Source organism: Lepisma saccharinum, chromosome 20, assembly GCF_977018435.1.
Source record: "Lepisma saccharinum chromosome 20, izLepSacc3.1, whole genome shotgun sequence".
Lineage (NCBI taxonomy): Eukaryota > Metazoa > Arthropoda > Insecta > Zygentoma > Lepismatidae > Lepisma > Lepisma saccharinum.
Window position 1 is genome coordinate 41,054,309 of NC_139248.1, and position 23,607 is coordinate 41,077,915.

The 23,607-nt window shown below is 40.4% G+C and overlaps 2 pseudogenes; both read left to right on the forward strand.

Annotated features, from left to right (window-relative positions):
- The first annotated feature begins 19,568 nt into the window (after nt 1–19,568).
- LOC146003436 (cytochrome c oxidase subunit 2 pseudogene) lies at nt 19,569–20,427 on the forward strand (annotated as a pseudogene).
- Nucleotides 20,428–21,255: 828 nt separating this feature from the next.
- On the forward strand, nt 21,256–22,044 carry LOC146003590 (cytochrome c oxidase subunit 3 pseudogene; annotated as a pseudogene).
- The last annotated feature ends 1,563 nt before the right edge of the window (nt 22,045–23,607 follow it).

Sequence of the window (23,607 nt, forward strand, 5' to 3'; positions counted from 1 at the left end):
TTGTGACTGATTGTGCTAGTACAAAAAATTTCTTATTGTGCAAGAAAAGATGTTAAAAAACTTGTTAAAACTGCTCTGTGACCCTCTCGTTCTTCACGTCGTAGGCGAAGGACTTCTCTGCAATCAGGATGACACTGCATAGGGTATCCTCGGGCAAGGCATCGTGGAACTCACAGACGACCTTGATGTTGGTTCGATCGTTGACCACAACCTTCTTTCTCTTAGATGTGTTGATGACGGTCATGGGTCTCCGTGCTTTGAATTCGCTGGGCGAGTAGTACATGTCCACGCTTCCCTCGGTCACGCGTTTGTAAGCCGTGTAAGCTTCGTAAAGTTTGAGGTAATCGTCTTTGGTCACGTCGAGGTTGTAATTCTCGCGCGGGAACACTTCGTTGCGTCCATTCTTCAGATAAACGTTCTTGATCTTGCAGTCGTCGAACTTGCTGGAATCTTTTTCCTGATTCTTGTCCCTCCCGGTCTGAAAAAGCACTACGACGAAATCTGGCATGTCGAACTGTATGTTGTTGAACTGCGTCGTCACGTCGAATTCCATGTGACTTCCCGACGCCATCTTCTGCACGCACTGGTAACCGTGAAAGTGAATCGGCACCTGCGGATTTTTCAAGATCTCCGCTTTGTACTTGAGGGCGTAGTTCGTTTCGTATTCCACCACCGGCATTCTCAATTCCATGCTCCGGATGACGCATTTCGCCGCTTCGGGTAAAGTGTTGGCTATGGGCGTGGTGCCGTCCGGACCCAAAGTAGCGTATCGCATCAGTGCGTCGTTGTCGTTGGCCGCTCTTCGAAACGTGACCCTCAGTCCTCCCTTCCAAATGATTTCCTTGTAGTCCGAGAAGAAACCCGGCAGCAGACGCATGGGAAAGAGCACCGTGTGACTTCTCGTCGATATTTTGGTCCCGGCTTCGAATCCCCCGGCCTGGTAGTACGCTGCGTCCGTTTTGGATAATTTCAACGTTCCCACTGCCGTCGACGTGATGCCTGGATAATCTATTCTGTCGATGACGGTGTTGTGTTTCCTCACCTCCACCTGCGAGAACAGGTGAGGCACGAAGTTGTCCACTAGTATTAAGTTTGCTGCTGCGGGAAACGCGTCTCCGCTTTCCTTCTTCACCACGTCGAATTCAAGGTAGAGGTCCGCTCTGTGAGGATGAATGAACCCGTCGCCTAAGTCCACGTCGTATTCGATCTCCCTGTTCGCTTCGTTCAGATTGGCGAACGTGCGACGGTTGGGAGGGAAAGATTGCAATTCGTAACTTTCGATTTGCTCCATTTTACATGTATGGTTATTTATTATATGTTGATCTCCACGATGGCCGTCGTTGTTGCACCTGCGAAATCCACCACGTCTCCTTTCTCGTTTGTCACCACCAACTCTATGTCGTCTATGCGATTGCGACATACTGGAAAATAGATCGGCGAAGAGGGCGTGTAGATGATCGGTTCCATGAACTCGGAACTTGGTTTGAAAGTGGCTATGATTCCCGTCTGCTTGTGACTTCCTAACAATCCGTGATCATGCCTTCCGCCACGTTGCAGTGTATGTTCAGAGTCTCTATGGCCAAGAATTTAGGAATGTTGGTTGCTACGTGCTTGATACCAGCTTCGAGTTTGGTGTCGTTCTCGAAACCTAAAAGTTCTCCCATGGTGCCCAGGTCCACGGTCTCCGTCGCGGATAGGATTTCCACTCTGTGCGTGACCGAATTTTGAGAAAGGTATGTGCCTTTGGGTAATTGAGCTTGCAAAGTGGAAAGATTGTATTGTCCTGGCGTGACGACGATGTGTTCGCTTCCGACGCTAATTTTGTTGTTGTGCTGCGTAACATTGGGTATGAGGTACATGCTGTTGAATGCACGCAGAGCCACGGATTTAGGATAGACGATGTCGTCGTGCAGCGTGAGTTTCAAGATTGAAGATTCGCTCGTGAGATGGAACACGCCCATCCTAGTGATGCTGTTTGAGGTTCCACAATGCTTTCTGGAAATCTTCGACCGTAGGGTTATTTATTTTAGAGAGAAACGCGAGCACGGAGAGGCAGAGATGACCGCAGTTCACGTCTCCGAAATCTTGAATGCGTTCGTAGTTGTAGTATATGGAGGTTTTGTTCGTTTTCAGATTATGAACTAAATTTGTAGGTGGAACACCTCCGAAAGAATCGAAAACGAATGCTTTGTTATTGTCATCGTTTTTGTGGTAACATATCCAATGCGTGCCTGGATTTTTTTTACCGTCCAAGTTGACTACTCCGCATTCTTTTCTTTTGACGCTTGAAGGTAACGAGTCGGACATGAAAACTCCTCTGAAGTGTTTGATTTGTAACGGTTCGATCAGAGATTCAATGTCTCGGTTGGTGAGTGCTTCTGTTTCTTTTTTTTTAAACTTTTTCATCACGCCCTTTCCTCCTTTCTTCTCCATGGCCAGGTTGTGACGTTTCTGTTCTTCCAATTCCGCCTTGTTCTTCTTCGAGTCGATGACGGTTTTCGCGATGGCGGCACTTCCGCCGGCCAAACTTCCAACGGCCCCCAATGCTGCCAGGATGGCCGGGATGCTGAATATGAAACCTCCGATCTTTTGCTGTTTCCGCGAACGCTGCAATCTTTTCAATTGAGGTGTGCTGAGCAGCAATTTCATTCCGTGTCCTTTCGACAAGCAAGAACGTTTCTTCTCGCGTTGTTTCTTGGTGAGTAACCCATCGAGGGTACCTAGATTTTTTAGATTCGAATATGGTATCTGGTACACGACACCCTTGGGGTTCATGTTGATGCTCTATGTGTTATTTTCACGGTATGTTATTTATATATATATTCTGAGATTTTTTCTTGTGTAGTTTTTTTATGGTATGTTATTTATATATTTTCAAGGCCTCGCAGTCGTTACACAAATTCTATTACGTGCTTCGTTTTCTTGCCAAGAAGTTCCTTTGTCCCCTTGTACACAATTCGAGTTTTGTTCTCGATTAAAATAGATAGCTTCTCGTCGGATAACATGTTAGCGTATCGATCTGGTAAAAATAGACTGTATTGTGCGTTGAGCAACAGGCGTACCTTGGGACCATACTGGGTAGAAACGATTGAACCGGAAGTTATCGTGTAAGGTTTGTCGACTTCCAATTCCTGAATTTTTACATACTCGACTGACAAATTTAGCATTTGTTTTAATGCTTGGAGATCACTTATTTTTTCAGTCGTCATATCAAAAAAAATTTCAGAGTGTTAGAGAGAAATTTAATTGTTTTTTTCACGATGTGTGTTATTTATATATACCGAAGATTATTTTTTTCACGATGTGTGTTATTTATATATCAAGTTTTTTTTTCACGATTTGTATCGTATATATATTATTATTATTTTTAACAGAGGAAGAAAGTTCGTGCTTCGGAGAACGCGATGATGTGCGTAATGATATCTTCCGTCTCCTGCTTAGACTTGCGCCAATCTACTGTGTACCGTCTTCTTCCCAGCCTTGCCTCGTGCAATTCATCTAACCTATCGTTTAATTTCTCCCCTGCAGCCGAAAGCAGAATGTTGAGATCACCGCACCTCAGGCCGCTGATCCCCCGAAGACGGTCCTTGAGAACCATTTCACAAGGGATGCGAAATTCCGGCGTTGTTCTTGCTATGATTACAAGTTTCCCTACATCTCCGTTTACTACTTTTTTGAATATTTTAGATAGTAGCTCGGGTGGCAAATCAGTTATACGAGACATGTTGTTATTATTATTATTTTTTACTCCATGTTATTTATATACCCCACCCCAATTTTTGTTTCGTGTTCATGGCGATGGTGGTACCCAGTGCGGCGACCCGCTCACCCAGCGATGCGTCTCTGCTCACGAACCTTTCGAAAGCTGCGTGCTCTAACTTTCTGTCTGCTTCGTGACGTGCATCCAGATCCGTCTGCGTGGTGTAGTAAGCGATGTCGTGATCTTTGCATGCGGCGTCCAACGGATTTACACCCTTGTCTCCTCTCTTCAATCTTTTCTCGAGTTTGGTACCCGGTCCGCAGTACTGGTAGCCAGGTAAATGCATCTCGAAAGGTAACTTGTTGATGATGTCGTTCACGAGTCCCTTTCCTTCGGCCACGTTCCAAAATTTCGGAGGCAGCGTGTTGATGATTTTGATCAGGTAACCTATGCCCTTGTCGTCGTTCACGATGAAGTTGGAAAGTTTCGTGCTGATCATGTCCACGATGCCAACCTTCTCGTTGTAGAAATTACGGTTGCCTGCATTCTCTTCGCCGGCTATCACCAACAATCGGTCCACGAGCTTCCTCACGTCGTCCAACAAACGAATTCTTTGGGTAACGTGTTGTAGCGTTTGACTCCGCTGCCTGTTTTGACCTGGTTCCAAATCGGTTTGATGAGATTCCTGTACTTCTCGCCGCTGCTCGATTTCACCCTATTCTGCGAGGCGTCGTTGTTCTGGTACAAGGCATCCGTCATGATCAGAATTTCCTTGTAACTTTGGTAATCTTCGTCGGTGTAATCTTTCGGCTGCTTTTTGGCGACGAGTTCCCACAGTCCCACCGTACCCGGATACCTGTTCCAACTATCCTTGTCGCCTAAATTGACTTTAATGTCGTTGCCTTCGAAGGTCACCTTCGATTTCCCAATCTTCCACACCACACCGCCGCCTTCGCTGGTTTCCATGCTGGGATACAATCCGAACACTTCACCCTTGTCGAATTTCCCCGTGCTTAGGTAGTCTCGTGCCAAAGGTCCCAACTCGATTTTATCCGAAGACGACGTGCTGCCTATGGCTCGACGTCGTGCCGGTGCATCCTTCAGTTCGAACGGCGTCGAAGGAATGCTCGAAATGGGCGTGGGTACGGCGTAACTTTTAGCTGCGAGCGGTACGAGTTCGTTGATCAAATTTTTATTTTGTTCCGTGACACTTTTAATTTCTTTACCTAGACCGCTGATGGCATCGATCACGGGTTGATCCTGACGTTTCTTCTCTTCGTAGAATCCGCGATTCTCGGATTTCCAACCTTTGAAGCGTTTCGCGAGGTAATCGCGAAGCTTGAGATTTTCGTCTTCGATTTTTCGTTTCGTCATGACGTTATTTATACACATCGTTTCTCACAACGTTGCAACGTTTAGAAAGTTGTTGATTTTGTTTCTGTATTTTAAGTCGTTGGGTTTCCTCGTCATGTCGATCGTCGCGAATCCGAAATCGTCACTGTTCCAGCAAGTAGAGCAGCAGCCTTCTGAAAATTGATTGTAGTTCATGTCTCCGCCTACGTAGTCATCGTACGCGTGCTTGAGGTTGGTGTGATCTTGACGAAACAAACATATGAAATTAGCGTTGTCGCGTACTAACTGTTTTGGAATTTTGGAAAATGTTTGAGCTAGGTAAAAACAATCCATTCCTTTGTGACGACCTTGCGTGAAAAAGTTGCGAATTTCATTTTGATTTTCCAGGATGGCGTCGTCGAACACGACAACTGAATTTTCACGACAATCGTCGAGTGGTTTTATTTCCGAGGCGAACGTTGCAATGTCCAGACCATCGTACAGTTTCATCAGTTGCTGGTATTTGGATTGCTCCAAACTTTTCGAGAACACGTACAGGTGCCTGTTCTTCCAATCTAACCAATTCGGTGCGAGGAGAAAATTGTCCACGAGCAGTGTCGTTTTCCCACACCCCGAAGGACCTACGATCAGACAGCGGATGCTGTCGGGAAGCAACTCACCGTTCTTTTTTTTCTTGTTTGACTTTCCGGATCCGGTAGACGCTTCACCACGTTCCACGTACTCACAAGATCACTTCGTTCGCGTCGATCCAACTCTTTTCCGGAAGCCCCAGCCATTTGACAAACAGTTTGTCACTTTTCCTATGCAATACTTTCTCGATGAGGTACGTGTCGGGGTGTTTCGTTTTAAAGAGTTCCTCTTCGTAAAATCTTCCTTTCAAAATCTCGCCGCTACTATCTTTTATTATATACGTGTGTCGGTTTCCGGGTAGAACTCGAACCACAGTAAAAAGTTCTGTGCTCCAATTTTTTGTGAATCCCTTCTCGAAGGTGCGTTTGAATTTGCTGATCCTCACCTGGTCTCCAATTTTGTATTTAGCTTTTTTGTCGTGGGTGTGTACTTTGGACAGTAAACTGTAGAAATTAAACGCTGCTCGTCGGGCTTGGTAACGTCGGCTGGCTTCATGCCTATCGTTCTGTGTACCGTATCATTATAGGTGTCGACGAGTTCCGGCAGGATGTCGACCCATTTGTAATTTCCCCGAAGCGTGAATCGTTTCCACATGTGTGTTTTCAAGGTTCGATTGAATCTTTCCACGATGCTGGCTTTGATGTGACTGAAGGTCGAATAATGTCGAACGTCATGTTTTTGAATAAACTTTTGGAATACAGCGTTATAAAATTCCTTCCCCTTGTCTGTTTGCAGAAACCGTGGTCGTCTGCCACCGCTTTCGCGAAAAATTGTCTTGAATGCTTCCGTGACGCATGTTCCCGTTTTCGCCTTCAAAGGTAGAGCCCATGCGAATTTCGAAAACGTGTCTATGACGGTGAGAAGGTACTTGTTGCCCTTGTTCAATTTATGCACGTTTTTCAAATTGCCGCTACTCATCTCCACGAGGTCACTTTGCCAGAGGTCGTCGATGCCCTTGGTTACCACAGCCAAACGTTCGTAGTTACGGCGTGCAGGTTTATGCAATTCTTCGACGATGGCTTGAGTAGACATTTTTTTTAGAGATTACGTTTCAAGAGAAGCACAAGCGTGATGGGATTCAAAGAGGGTGGCACTTCACTCGTGTTTTGAATGATCAGCTTATCGCCGGCACTCACGTCGAAAACGGTAAGATCTTCGTCTTCGTGTATTTCATATATGTTGCGCGTTTCGTTCCAACGTGCCAGAGGAATGTTTCCTGCTTTCTGGACACCACGATTCGATATCAAAGTCATGGTAGGAACGCTAGCTTTTCTACCGTGAGACCAGTACGAAAATTCGTTTATCTGAATCGTACCATCGAGGAGAAACTTGTAGTACGGATGATAAGGATGCAACATGTACAGTTTGTTACCTTCGACGAACGTGGAGATTCTCTGTTGATTGGGTACGCTGTTGATTTCGATGGCTTGCAGAGAATGCAGTTTAGCGAATTTAGTGTCGACGCCGAGCAGATTACTGTGAACTTGTCCGAGTTTATTTTCGATGGGCAGCAAATGCTCGACTATGGTATCCGTTACGGCAGAAAACGACGGTTTGATTTTCACTTCCACGTTCAACTGCTTGTAGTTTTCGTTGAGTTCTTGCAACTTGGCACCGAAAGAGGCCAGCGTCGATTCCTGCGTGGATTCCAGCACTCCGACTTGATCTCTGATGTTGACGACGATGTTCTGAAGGTTCTCGACTTGATTCAATTTCGAGCTCTTCTCGGTAAGATCGTTCACGATCCTTCGCATCTCTGTAAACTGCGTGTGAAGGTCGGCGACGCTCTGCGAAGTGGGCAGCGTCGACACCAGCGAACTAATTTCGTCCCGAATCTCTTCCACGTTCGCCGTTTCCGTTTCTAGTCGTTTCAGCATTCGAGATGTGTTTCTTTTCAAAGCATGCAATTCTTTGGAGGTGGGGAGATTGGCCACCCTACTCTCGAGATCGTTCAATGAACTTTTGATGTCGCTCGAATCGGATAGTGCCGTCACCGCCGTTTTCAATTTTTCCAAATCTTCGCTCGAAGGCACGCTTGTCCGTAACGATTCCAAGTCACCCTGTATGTTGTCCAGTACGTGATGAAAATGAGCGAGATTGGATTCGACGTTCAAATTTTCTAAATATTCGATCTTCTGCTGAACCGTGCTCAACGTGTCTTGAATGCTCGTCAACGCTCTCGCTTCAGCGTGAATATTTTTAATTTCTTCGTTGATCAATTCTAAGGACGCCTGAAGCGTAGCGATGGTGGTTTGAATGTGTTCGAAATCTTGATAGGCCTCCAATTGAATTTTTATGTTCGCGACGCTTTTACCGATGACCTGCAGTTCGTCCGACGATGGTAGGTTCTTCATTGTATCTTCCAAAGTCTGCAACTTGGATTTAATTTCTTCCAACGTGCTGGTGAATTCTTCTTGTAATTTGGAAACGACGACATGCAAGCGTTCTGCGTCTATATCGTTCACCACGGTTTGAAGTTCGGAGAAATTCTTTTCTATTGCGGAAGTTCGTTCTTCGATTTCGAGTTTCAATTTTTCCAAATCTTCATTTTTCGATTGAAATTGCTGTAATTTGGCCAAATCATTTTGAAGCGAATCCACGCTCAACTGTATATTTTGAACGTTGTCGTAAGAAGGTACGTCGACATAATTTTTTATCAGCGTCTTCAGTTCGGAATCGATTTTCAGAATGGGGTCGAGACATTGCGTTTGGAGCGTAGCGATTTCCGACTCTAAACTTTTGTTTAAGGTCTCCTGCAAAGCGATCAAATCGGTCCTCAACTTCTTAACTCGAATGTCCAACATGAGAATCTCTTCTGCGTGGTCTACACGCTTGGTGTTGCCGAAAATGTCGTTTGGCATTTTTGGTTAACGGTTATTTATAATAGGATAGACGATTCGTAATTCTACGAAGAGAGGAATAAGTTTGTCGTAATCTCCGAGGAGTTCCATGTAAAGATAATCTCCTGCAGACACATCGTACGTAATGTTAGAAAGCATCTTGTCGTGCTTAATTCGAAAAATGTTCTTGCCGGCAGAAATTTTGATTTCGCCTGCGTTTTCCGGATTCACGGTGATTTGAAGTTTCCCGCCGATCGGAATTTCGTAGAAATGTAAATTGTTATTAAAAACATAAAACATCTTGCCCACATCGTCATTCAGTTTCGTCCAAATGCTGTTGAGGTGAATGATCAACAGACCGTTGAGTTTAGGTAACACGGAAGGTAAGACTTCATGATCTGGTATGGTTTCCATAATAATCTGTTTTTTGAAACCGAACAAACTCATAGGCATGCTGGTTATTTAAGAATACGGTCAAAGTTTTTTTTTTTTTAATGACAGTCAAAGTGTTTTTTTTTTGTTTTGTTTTGTTTTTATGAATCTTCTGTTGAAGATGGACATATGTTGCAGGTTTTGCTTTCTGCTAAGCGATAGTGCCCCCACGGCAATGTGTGAATACCACACTAGAGGACGCACCTCTTATCGTCGTTGGGATCCAGCGCAATTTTTCTAACTTTGTTTGTGGTCAACACATGGTCGACGCTCTGGATGCGCTGTTCTTCTCTTAGAACCGACGACCTGGTCTTGAGGTAATCGACAAAGTCCTCGAATGTGAGATGCTCCCGAACCACCTGTCTGCCGACACCCTTGGCCTTCTTGGTAACGCTGCCCTCGGCTTTGATGGCATAGGCCTTGGCGCGAAGACCTGCAAACTCGAGAATTACATCACCGTCCTTCTCGTCTTTAAGTTTGCCAGGCACTTTTTTGTTTCGGGGCAGGATGCCGTACTGGTTCGGCTGGGGATAGCCCGAGGTGTCGAAGAGGTTAACCAAAGATGGAGCTGTGGCTATATCCCCGTACGCATCGTCCGTGCGAACGTGGTACACCAAGCTGTCCGTGTCCGTGTAGAGTAGGCTAATATTGTCGTTATAGTGCTGGCGTAGTTTCCCATAATATATTTGAAACATGTGCAGCTTGCTCAGGTCTAATACTGAGGCGCCAACATAAATTGGCTTGTTGAGCTTCACCTCGCTCTTCCTCATATGCACCAGAGCAAGCTGTTCGTTATAAATGGTCCTCGATTTGAATAACGGGTTTGCTACGAGCCTGCGACATTGTGCTTTGTTTGATATTAGCCTCACATCTACACGATCCCGTACATTCTCCATGGTTTTCCCGAACACCGCATTGTTCATAAGCTTGAAGAAATCCTTATCAAGCTCGGACGTGGCTGCGGTGCGGTGTTTCGTGTTGACTTCAATATATGGACGCAACCACGGAGAATGCTCGAACTTGAGGATGCAGTGAACTGCGTGGACCGCGACCCCTCGCTGCATCAGCCACCGGAGATTCTGGTAGTGCAGGACGTAATTCTTCTTGGGCTCGAAATCCATGACGAGCTTCGTCTGGTTGGAATCGGGTGGACACTTGAACTCGGGTGCAGGGGGAAGATCGCTCAACAAATCCTGCAGCTTCTCGGAGAACTCAAGGTCCACCTCGGCGAAGAACCCATGTTCCGAATCGTCGAAGCTTTCGATGTCGAAGTTGGAAGGGTCAGCCCACTCGAAGCCTCTAAAAGGGAGTGGCTGCATCATGGAGTATCCGTAGAGGTTATTGACGTCCGTATACATGATGTAGCTGGACGGTTGTGAGGGGTCGCAGCCGGTAGCCATGTGGTGATTGTTGGCGCGCGAGTGTCGCTGCGACACCTGGACCATTCCACCCCGCACGGCACGTTCCACAAACAGCACCATGTTCACGTCCGAAAGAAGCTCTAGCTCGATCTTCGTCACCAGAAACATGGCTGACCACGCCAGTCCGGGGAGACTGTAGAAGTAGGCGGGGTCCAGCTGGTAGATCTTCATTGCGGTCGCACGGAACGTCTGGAACACGTCGGCGAGGAGCGTCACATCAAGTCTGAGGTAGGCGTCGTGGTAGTCCCCGAGAGTTCGACAGCCCAGCTCGCGCCACATGGACTGGGCGTGGTGATATTCCTCGTCGGTGATGTTCGAGCCTCGCAGCTTGCTATAGAAGTTTGCTCGAGGAGGTAGCGACGTCTCTGCGAACTTGGAAGGGTCTGTGATGTATTCGTAGGGATAGACCCCCTTACGCTTGAAGAGGCCGGCGTCCAAGTTCGGAAAGTTTCCGGAGGTAATAAGCATTTGCTCGTCGCTAAGCTTCCCTGCGAGAGCACCGAGGCTGGCTGGGAGGAACCTCAGGGAGTCGAGGAAGCGAAGCTCGACGGTAGAGTGTGTTCCTGAGATTCGCACCCACTTGCTCAAGCTAATGTAACGCTCCTCGTTCTGCGCCAGGACGTTGATTCGCATGTCGTTGTACCCAAAGTGAGGCACCAGATGGTGGAAGTCGTATCCCGAGCTATTATGAAAAAACACAGGGATGAAGCGCGGGTCCCGGGCCATGAGGTTGCATCCGTTGCACCATGGACCAACATACCTACCGTTAAAATGATCATGGTGTTGGACTTTACGGTTGTTGGCGGTGTACTTCTTGACGCAGACAGGGCAAGCGATGGCCTCGTCGTGTCTACGTTGATCGTCGGGAGACAGTGGGAGCATAGACTTGGGGGCCAACAGTACCTTCCCTATCTCGTTGGCCTCGACAACCATCCTCTCGAGGAAGTGTTTGGCGGCGTCGGGACCACGGTACACGTAGGGCTCGGGGGCGATATGCTGGTCACGTCGCACCACAACGTATGCGAAACTGGATGCCTCGTGGAGTTGGTAAGGGGTGGTGGAGGAAACTTCGGGATCGGGATCGCAAGTGGACAGGGGTTTGAGGAAGGCCTCGAAATCCGCGATGATGATAGCGGGGTGCTCCACCATAGCACCGTGCATGTGGAAACGCACCACGGTGCCAGGTTTGGGCAAGACTGCCACACCCGGCTCGTTGTTACTACAGTAGGGCTTGTGGCGAGCGAGCTTCTCTGCAGCGATGTTGGGACCTCTGATGTGCTGATAATCCAGCTGTTTTTGATTGTCAAAAGTGAACAGACACCTTCGACAAACTTCTATGCTACCATGATGCTTGCTTTTTTGGCTCGACACCAACCGGGAGAGCGAGCGAATAAGGGTGTAGTGGTGATGGGTCTCGTCCTTGATAAGTAGGAGATGGATTTCTCGAGCATCATTGTTGTTTACGTCACTCACCCGGATGGGGTACACCGCATTTTTGTCAGTGAGACCGTAAACGTTGATAGCCAACCGCGTACGAGCCTCGAACTTTCGAATGTCCGGGACCTCTACCGGGTAGTCGATCCCAGCCATGGCAACTTCCAGCTCTGCCTCATAGGGTAGGTAGTGGCCAACACGAAGCGGATGATTTTTTGGCTCAACTGGGTGCAACGCTGCCAGAACACACCATACGAAGCACTTGGCGTCACTGTTCTGAATGTTCAGGACAGCCTTTTTTGCAGCAATAGTAGGTGGTAAGGGGACATAGCTGGAGGCGGAGAGAGGTATGAACTTGCAAAGTTTGACGCACAGTTCGTGGGGTTCACCGCACAGCGAACCCCCCGAGCCCTTAGCTTGATGTTCTTCTTCTTTGGTCACCAGCTCCTCGGCAAACTGGTTGTAGATGACCTCGAGGTTGTCGACATCCGCCAGATGCAGCGTCTTCGCCTTGGTGTTGTGGCAGAAGCTGTAAATTTCATCAGACGGCTTCTTGTACTGGCAACGTAGCGATGCGTAGAATTTGGTGGAGTGCGTTGCAAGCGCATCGCCGAGGATGGAAATGATTTTGGCTTGCACGTTCTCCAAAAAACTACGCACGTCGCATGAGCACTCCGAAGTGATGACAAAGTCCTCTAACAAACGCTGGAAAGCAGACTGGTTCGCTTTCGCCACAGGCTTGACGCGTTTGGCGGATGGTGGCGAGTCGGCTTCCGCTTTCCTCTTGGTCGAGCTGGTCGACGGTTGTGGAACAGGTGCTCCGACGACAACTTTGCATGATGTTATATGCCTCTTCAAATTATTAATGGTAATATGTATACCACACCTGGGACATGGTTCGGCGGCAGCCAAATGCTTGCCTGGCATGCAGGTGTGACAATGTCTTGCAAAATTTTGGCTTGATATGTTTCTTTTGCACACAGGGCAATTTTTCTTAGATTGCATCTTGTTGAAAATATTTGTGGGGTATGTTATTATATATATATATATAGTGGAGTGCCACAAAATAAATACTGTGCATTAATTCACAATGGTGTTGGGTTTGGTGGGAGTGTGCTATTTATGCTACTTCTTGCTTCTTAATGAATCCTGTAAATAATTGAAAAAAAATAATTAAGCTTGTGTATAGAAAACACAAAAATATTATGTGTGCATAATTCTACCAAACAATCCTTTTTTTTTCTAACCCTCAGCCCTCTTGGCATATGAAGTATAAATCATAATTTCAGAAAACATAGTTATTTTCCGCTCGCCATTTTAAAAATCAAACCATAAGCATTATTTATGTTTATAGTATTCGTCGAGCGATAGCAGATAGAGCAAGAATCGTTTTCCTACAACCCATAGTTGATGAATTACAAAACATCTTAGAAATTACATCTTGAAATTTTAATCCAAAATAACTCGAAAACAGCAGGCAGTAGTCATCATCCCTCCAATAAGTTGTAGAGTACTTCTAATTTTGCATCGAATGCTATTAAAATTTTCGAATTAGGGCAAAAACTAAGCCTGCAAATCAAGTTTCTCAAAAAAATAAAAAATTGTCTGTATTTCCGAAACTTCGAGGGGGTGGAATCGATTTTATTTGCTAGTCGAATAGTTCTCGTCGAATCCTATCCAACAAACCTAAAATCATCATCCTAGCTCAATTAGGAGCCGAGAAAATCAATGTCCTGGAAAACGTCTTAAGATTTTTGTCTTAAGAAAATTTTCTTGACAGACCGGAAGTAACATCTTGAGATACCGGAAGTCGACTTTCTTAAAGATTGAGATATTTGTCTTAAGACGTTTTCCAAGACATTAATTTTCTCAGCTCCTATGGGGCCTAGAACCATGTAACTTTGGTCTATGTATATACCAACACTTGCCCGACCCTGTGGCCGAGTGGTTAGCACATCGCGCTGCGACGCCAAGGGTCCCGGGTTCGAATCCTGGTCGGGCTTGGTTGTTTGTGAATGTCCATTTCATCACTCACCCCCAATCTTCGCAAATTAGCCAAGAGGTACAAAACGTAAAATAAAATAAACTAAATCAATCATTAAGTTCCGTGTTGCAATCATGAAATTAAATTTTAATTAACTTTTTTTATCCATCTCTCTCTCAAATCTATATAGCCTGTTCATATTTGGCATGTCAGCCATTTTGTTTACGTGGTAAAAAAAATCTCAAGCCATTTTTTTTTTTTTGCAAATGCTCGTTGTAGCCATAAGTATAATTGGATATAATTACCGGATTTTATTTAATTTTAGGTTTAAAATCAATAAGCGTGCATAAAAAAAAAACTAAATATTTTAAATAAATAAGATTTGAATGACTATGTACTTCCACTAGCCTTTGCGATGGCGCAGCGGTAGGCTTGTATTCAAGAGTTCGATACCCGCACAAGTGGTTCTTGAAACTGTAGGTCCAGTCCCGATTAGCCTTACTGTGCATAAAATAGACTTAAAACATCAAATCAATCAGTACTTCCACTAGCCTCTACGTTAGCACAGCAATAGCCTTGTAATCAAGGGTTCGATACCCGCATAAGTGGTTCTTGAAACTGTAGATCCAGTCCCGATTAGTCTTACTGTGCATAAAGTGGACTTAAAACATCAAATCAATCAGTACTTCCACTAACCTCTGCGATGACGTAACGATAACGTCGTTGTCTTGTAATCAAGGGTTCGATACCCGGTGGGGACATAAGTGGTTCTTGAAACTGTAGGTCCAGTCCAGATTAGCCTTACTGTGCATAAAGTGGACTTAAAACATCAAATCAATCAGTACTTCCACTAACCTCTGCGATGACGTAGCGATAACGTCGTTGTCTTGTAATCAAGAGTTCGATGCCCGGTGGGGACATAAGTGGTTCTTGAAACTGTAGGTCTAGTCCAGATTAGCCTTACTGTGCATAAAGTGGACTTAAAAAAAAAAACGCCAACTCAATCAATCAATCAGTACTTCCACTAGATATCAAAAACACGCAACTCTCCTCTATTTTTCCTGTCTTCCTCTAACAATTTAACACATTTATTTTTTGAAATATGCCCCGCACACATATTTCCTACCTACCAACAACGGCACACGGAAGAAAAAAGATATTCCAGCTACCAAGATGCATGCTTCAAATATATAAAAGCAGAGAGAGACATGAAACACCTTCTATATTCTCTCTCTTTTTGCATGTTTTGTGAGTATATTTTCTTCCACAAAAGCCATACTTATAAATCAAAGCCAACTCATGCGAGCTAAGAAACAAAGTTACTTACTTTTAGAAATTCCGCGGAAATGCTCTTCACTGACGTTGAAAATGAAACAGAACTTTATACACCAGCGCTTTAAGTTTTATACGGTTTTCTAATAACGTCAAAAATGATATGTTAGCCAACGCAACGTGGACCAATAGAAATCCAAGAACCAAATTCTCTAGAACATTCTCCCCCCCCTACATTTCAGCCACATCATTTTGCGTGTTGTGTTCGAAAATTCACAAGTTAATGCATCGCATCATTGTTACCTATGCTGTTAACTGGCTATGAAATAAATAACCGGAAAATTCATTGTATTTTTTCTCTGCCACCAAGCATACGTATTTGTTGAATTTGTGTTATTGTGTCAACATTATTATTGTTAGTTTTTACAAAAAAACAGGAAGTACATCCGCCACTGTGATTAGCCAGAAATGCTGCCCCTCCCAGTCATCCATCTCTCTTACAATAGCGTGTGTGTGTTGGCAACTCTTTCTAGTTGACGGGAAATGCTTTCCGTGTAAAATACAGAGAGGGAGAGGGAACGAAATTGTCGTTTTTCTAGATATCCACAGGCAAAAGCGTAATATTTTTTCAAATACAATATGACAGTCGCTCTTCGATACCGAAAAACTAAATACAATAAGTATATATATATATATTTACAATATTAATATTTATTTAACAATATCTACCTACGAATTTGCCTCGAACGAAAACATGTCATAGAAAAACATTTTTCCAGCCGTAAATTCAAAAATTTTGGCCGCGCGCGCGCGTGTGTGTGTATGTGTGTGTGTGTGTGTGTGTGTGTGTGTGGCACATCGTTCGCCCGAGAGAGAGAGGTTTACAAAGGTCACGATATACAAACATTGCCGGAGTTGGAAAATTACGATATGGCGCATTCGCTCATTACTGTTGTCAGCTATAAGTTTTTCTCTCTCTCTAGCCCTTGCCAACTAAAAAAAAGGTGTAGGTAGGAGTTGGTAACACTGCGAGAAAATAGAGATCATGCCTTACAAGAAAAAACCATTAAGGCGATTTTTACTTGATGACGTTGAACCCGTTCAGTGTTACCACCCATCCATCTCTCTCTCTTTTACGGCAGTGCCGGCTCTCCTTGTTTAGTATATGCAGGTTGGCAAAAATTGCTTTATGCACTGTAAAGCAAGCCTCAAGCAAGGTTGCCAGCTCCTTGCTTTAGGTTAGGTTAGACCAAAAACCTTGGTGATTTTTTTCGAGTAAGATGTTGGTAATACTGTGTCCGAAAATAGGGGGGGTTTATGCCTTACAAGAGCAAACCATTAAAGCAGGCCCCACCGAGCTTTACTTTCGGGTGTAGTGTTGGCAACACTGCGAGAAAAAAGTTGCCAGCTCCTTGCTTTAGGTTAGGTTAGACCAAAAACCTTGGTGATTTTTTCGAGTGAGGAGCTGGCAACACTACGAGAAAAAGGTTGCCAGCTCCTTGCTTTAGGTTAGGTTAGACCAAAAACCTTGGTGATTTTTTTCGAGTGAGGAGCTGGCAACACTGCGCCATCAAGTGAGGATTATGCCTTACGACAGAAATCCATAAGGAGCTCCTCACTTCAGCTCCTCACTTGAGGGCGTTCAACTCTCTAAACTGGACTACTCCCACATATGAAGGTTTATAATTAATCCTTCCCTTTTTAATGCTCACAACCCCCAAAAAAATAATATTCCTATTGACCCTCACAATAGGAACCCTCCTTTCTATTTCTTCCACCTCATGATACGGAGCCTGAATAGGCTTAGAAATTAATTTAATATATTTTATTCCATTAATTTCCACACCAAATAATCAACGAAATACAGAAGCATCACTTAAATACTTCCTAATTCAAGCATTAGCATCATCAATAATTTTGGCCCCAGCATTAATTATAATTAATGCTGTAAATTTCAATATACAGCCCCAACTTCTAATTATAGCTTTATTAATAAAAATAGGAGCTGCTCCATTTCACATCTGAATACCAGAAGTTATAGAAAGAATGACATGAATTAACTGCTTAGTAATAACAACTATTCAAAAAATTGCTCCATCAACATTACTTAGATATGTAATTGACAATTTAAGTATAATTCTAATTTTAACAATTAGAACATCAGCAATTATTGGGGCAATTGGAGGATTAAATCAAACCTCATTACGAAAAATTATAGCCTTTTCATCAATTAACCACATATCATGGATTATCCTAAGAATAACATCAGAAGATAACACCTGATTAACATACTTACTACTATACCTCTACCATTATGCTATTTTCAATAAACAAAACATACTATATCCATCAATTGTTTATATTGAAACTTCCCCCCATCAAAAAAATGTATTTATATCAATATTATCTCTTGGTGGTCTACCACCCCTACTAGGGTTTTTACCAAAATGACTAGTTATTATTCAAACAACCAACCTTAAACAATTAATTATAATTATAATTCTAATTAGTATATACTATTAACCCTATACTATTACTTACGAACCTCACTTACATCAATTTTAATAAATTATAAAACTAATATATGAAACATTATTAACAACAAACCGTTAAATTTAAAAGAACAAGTATTATCGGTAGTTACAATTTTTCTCGCAGTGTGTGGACTACCTATAATTCAACCAATTTATATATCTTTATAAAATCTTTATAAGGTCTTAAGTTAATTTTAAACTAATGACCTTCAAAGTCATAAAAAAGGGGCATTCTTTTAGGCCTTAATACATATAGTGTATCACCCTGAAATTGCAGTTCAAAATTATTATTCTTAACTATAAAGCCAAAATTTAATGAGAGAGTTTAAAACTCATAAATAAATTTACAGTTTATCACCTATAAAACTTCAGTCATCTCATTCTTGCAACGATGATTATTTTCTACTAACCATAAAGATATTGGTACAATATATTTAATTTTCGGGGCATGATCAGGAATAGTTGGAACATCATTAAGAATCTTAATCCGTATAGAATTAGGCCAACCAGGAAGTTTAATTGGAGATGATCAAATCTACAATGTAATTGTAACTGCACACGCATTTATTATAATTTTTTTTATAGTAATACCCATTATAATTGGGGGATTTGGAAACTGATTAGTACCTTTAATAATTGGAGCCCCAGACATAGCCTTCTCACGATTAAATAATATAAGATTTTGATTACTACCCCTGTCATTAACTCTACTATTATCAGGAAGAATTGTAGAAAGTGGTGCAGGAACTGGTTGAACAGTGTATCCTCCCCTATCTGCAGGAATTGCACATGCTGGAGCCTCTGTTGATTTATCAATTTTTTCATTACATTTAGCAGGAGTATCCTCTATTCTAGGGGCAGTAAACTTTATTACAACAGTAATTAATATACGAACTATAGGAATATCTATAGAACGAGTACCATTATTTGTATGATCAGTAGTAATTACTGCAGTTCTACTGTTATTATCACTACCAGTTCTAGCAGGGGCAATTACTATATTATTAACAGATCGAAACTTAAATACCACATTTTTTGATCCATCTGGTGGTGGAGATCCAATCTTATATCAACATCTATTCTGATTTTTTGGACATCCAGAAGTATATATCCTAATTCTACCAGGATTTGGAATAATTTCACATATTGTAACTCAAGAAAGAGGTAAAAAAGAAACATTTGGAGTTCTCGGAATAATTTATGCAATAATAGCAATTGGATTCCTAGGATTTATTGTATGGGCACATCATATATTTACTGTAGGAATAGATGTTGATACACGAGCATATTTTACTGCAGCTACAATAATCATTGCTGTACCAACAGGAATTAAGGTATTTAGATGAATTGCAACATTACATGGGACACAAATTAATTACTCCCCATCAATATTATGAGCATTGGGATTTATCTTCTTATTTACGATAGGAGGATTAACAGGAGTAGTATTAGCAAATTCATCACTAGATATTATACTACATGATACATACTATGTTGTAGCACATTTTCACTATGTACTGTCTATAGGAGCAGTATTTGCTATCATAGCAGGACTAGTACATTGATTCCCACTATTTACAGGAGTAATAATAAATCCAGATTGGTTAAAAATCCAATTCATCTCAATATTTATTGGAGTCAACCTAACATTCTTTCCACAACATTTTCTAGGATTAAGAGGAATACCACGACGATATTCGGATTACCCAGATGCATATATAATATGAAATATTGTTTCAAGCTTAGGATCAATCTTATCATTTACAGCAGTAATTATTATAATTTTTATTACCTGAGAAGGTATAACAAGCGCCCGACCAACATTATTTAATCTACAACAAGCATCATCAATTGAGTGATATCAAATGTCACCTCCTTCTGAACATACATATTCAGAACTTCCAATACTCCTTACTAACAACTAATATTTAAGGTGGCAGAGAAGTGCATTGAACTTAAGCTTCAAATATAAGGGATATCCCTTACTTAAAAGTGGCAACCTGAAATCAAATAGGACTACAAGATAGATCCTCCTCATTAATAGAACAAATAATATTTTTCCATGACCACACAATATTAATTTTAATTATAATTACAGTATTAGTAGGATATTTAATAACATCATTATTTAATAACAAATTAACAAATCGAATACTTTTAGAAGGACAAACATTAGAAACAATATGAACAATTATGCCAGCAATTACCCTAATTTTTATTGCCCTACCCTCTTTACGTTTATTATATTTATTAGATGAAATTAATCAACCTTCATTAACACTTAAAACTATTGGGCATCAATGATATTGAAGTTATGAATATTCAGATTTCATAAAGGCAGAATTTGATTCATATATATCCCCAACAAATGAAATATCTTTAAACTCGTTTCGATTATTAGATGTAGATAATCGAACAGTACTACCAATTAATATAGATATTCGAGTGTTAACTACATCTGCAGATGTATTGCATTCATGGGCCATACCATCTATAGGAATTAAGATAGATGCCACTCCAGGACGACTTAACCAGGCAGGGGTAAACATTAGTCGAATTGGTCTCTTTTTTGGACAGTGTTCAGAAATTTGTGGATCTAATCATAGATTTATACCAATTATTGTTGAAACTACAACTCACAAATCTTTTATTAGTTGATTAATAAAAATTATACAAGAATCATTAGATGACTGAAAAGTAAGTAATGGTCTCTTAAACCACAAAATAGTAATATAACAACTACTTCTAATGAAAAGAGTTAGTTAATATATAATAACATAGGAATGTCAAACCTAAATTATCCTCGTAGATACTTTTTTATCCCACAAATATATCCATTAAACTGAATTATTCTATTCACAATATTTATATTAATTTATTTTTTATTTTTAATTGTCAACTATTATAACTATAATAAATTATTAAATAATAATAATTTTAAGATAGAAAATAAGCCAAAAATTAAATACTGAAAATGATAACAAGATTATTTTCATCATTTGACCCAACATCATCAGTTATAAATATATCACTAAACTGAATAAGAACATTCTTGGGATTATTAATAATTCCAGCCCCATTTTGGTTAATACAATCACGAACCTCTATATTATATAATATAATAATAGTAAAATTACATGAAGAATTTAAAACATTTTTAGGAATAATTAGCCACCAAGGAAGAACTCTAATATTTATTAGTATATTTTCAATAATTCTATTTAATAATTCAATAGGATTATTACCCTACGTATTTACTAGATCAAGCCACTTAGTCTTTACCCTAACCCTAGCCCTACCAATATGATTATCATTTATGTTATTCGGGTGAATTAATAATACAAAACATATATTAGCACATCTAGTGCCGGAAGGTGTGCCAGCACTATTAATACCAATTATAGTAGGGATTGAAATGATTAGAAACCTAATTCGTCCAATAACTCTATCAGTACGATTAGCAGCCAATATAATAGTTGGCCATTTAATAATATCAATAATTGGAAATGCAGGAACAATATTAGAAGTTATTGGGATTTCAATACTAATTTTAGCACAAGTTATATTAATTATTATAGAAACAGCCGTAGCATTTATTCAATCTTACGTATTTGCCTTATTAATTGCTATTTATTCTAGAGAATCAAAATAACTAATGTCAGCAAATCAAAATCACCCATATCACTTAGTAGATCAAAGCCCATCACCAGCAACAGGAGCCCTTAGAGCAATAATATTAACAACAGGGATAATTAGATGATTTCATCAACAAAATATAGTACTATTATTAATAGGGATAACAACAATACTCCTTACAATAATTCAATGATGACGAGATATTTCACGAGAAGGAACATATCAAGGATTACATACAAATCAAGTTATAATAGGGCTACGATGAGGCATAATTTTATTTATTATTTCAGAAGTACTATTTTTCGTATCATTTTTTTGAGCATTTTTCCATAGAAGTTTGTCTCCAACAATTGAACTAGGAATAATATGACCACCAAAGGGGATTACTCCATTTAACCCAATACAAGTACCTTTATTAAATACAGCAATTCTGTTAGCCTCAGGGGTAACAGTAACGTGAGCTCATCATAGACTATTAGAAAAAAATCATTCACATACAATGCAAGCACTTATATTAACACTAATATTAGGAGTATATTTTACTATTCTTCAAGCATATGAATACTATGAATCCCCGTTTACTATTGCTGATGCAGTATATGGATCTACATTCTTTATAGCAACAGGATTTCACGGACTACATGTTATTATTGGGTCAACATTCCTAGGAGTATGTTTAGCTCGACACATCTCATGTCATTTTTCACCAACACATCACTTCGGGTTTGAGGCAGCAGCATGATATTGACACTTCGTAGATGTAGTATGATTATTCCTTTATATTTCAATTTATTGATGAGGTAGATAATTTACTTAGTATATTTAAAGTACATTTAACTTCCAATTAAAAAGGTTATAATAAAATAAAGTAAATAATTAATATAATTATAAGTACTTCATTATTAGTTATAATAATCACATCAATTATAATAATATTATCCACACTACTATCAAAAAAAATAATTACAGACCGAGAAAAAAGATCACCGTTTGAATGTGGATTTGACCCAAAATCCTCAGCACGAATTCCATTCTCTATAAAAATTTTTCTAATTGCAGTAATTTTTCTAATTTTTGATGTAGAAATTGTATTACTATTACCAATAACAGTTATTATTACTAATTCAAAATTAATATATTGACTATGTGTTAGACTCCTATTTCTATTAATTTTACTTTTAGGTTTGTATCATGAATGAACCCAAGGATCACTAGAATGAGCATGCTAGAGTAATAGTTAATAATAACATTTGAGTTGCATTCAAAAGGTATTGAATTATTCAATTTACTTTACTAAGCAAGAAGCAAGAGCAATCAGTTTCGACCTGAATAAATTGGTATATATTACCCTTGCTTGCTTGACTGAAGCCAAAGAAAGGCGGCATATTAATGTTAATAATAAAATTAGGATTATCTCCTCAGTTAAGGGGTATATTAATTAAGTGGGGGCTGCTAACTTCCATCTTTAGTGGTGAAATCCCATTAATACTCTTCACATTATTTCTTTAGTATAAAGTTACATTATCTTTTCATGATAAAGCTGAACTTTAAATAAGTTCAAGAAATGTTTACAGAATTATTTTATTCTTCCTAATAACTTCAATATTATGCTTTATTATAAGCTATATAAACACACATAAAGTATTAATAAAATTACTATTAAAAATGAAAATATAAAATAAATATTAAAATAATTAGAATGTATTAGTTGAATATTTAAAGAACCACTCCTTATATATTTATACACTCCCTGCCACCCCATAAGTTCACTTCATCCATAATCAATAGCCTTAACATATAACCCCCCAGTAATAAATGAACTACCAATTAATCCACCAGAGGATAAATAAGGCAAAAATCATATTCCTCCTAATAAATAGTATATTATTTTATTATTAAAAAATGGATAAACTTCAAACAAAAAAGATGTAATATTATACCCAATTCATCCCCCCAATAAAATACAAATAACTGCCCCTATTTTCAAATTAAGGGGAATAATAACAACAAAAACAGAAGGAAAAACTAATCATATTAACCCAGAACCCCCTACAACGGATAATAATAATAAGCCTAATATACCTTTAAATATACCTCACCCCCCATCATCAGAAAAGAATTGAAATGATGTACCTCTATAAGATTTACCAGCTAAATAATAATTTAATCGAAAACTATAAGCTATGGTTATTCCCCTTAGAAATTCATAATAAAACAAATATTACTAAATTAAAAGAAGATATACTTAATATTTCCAAAATTAAATCCTTAGAATAAAATCCAGCCAAAAATTGTATTCCACATAGAGCAAGGCTAGAAACTATTATACAAGAAATAGTTATTGGTATTTTATTAATTAATCCCCCCATAC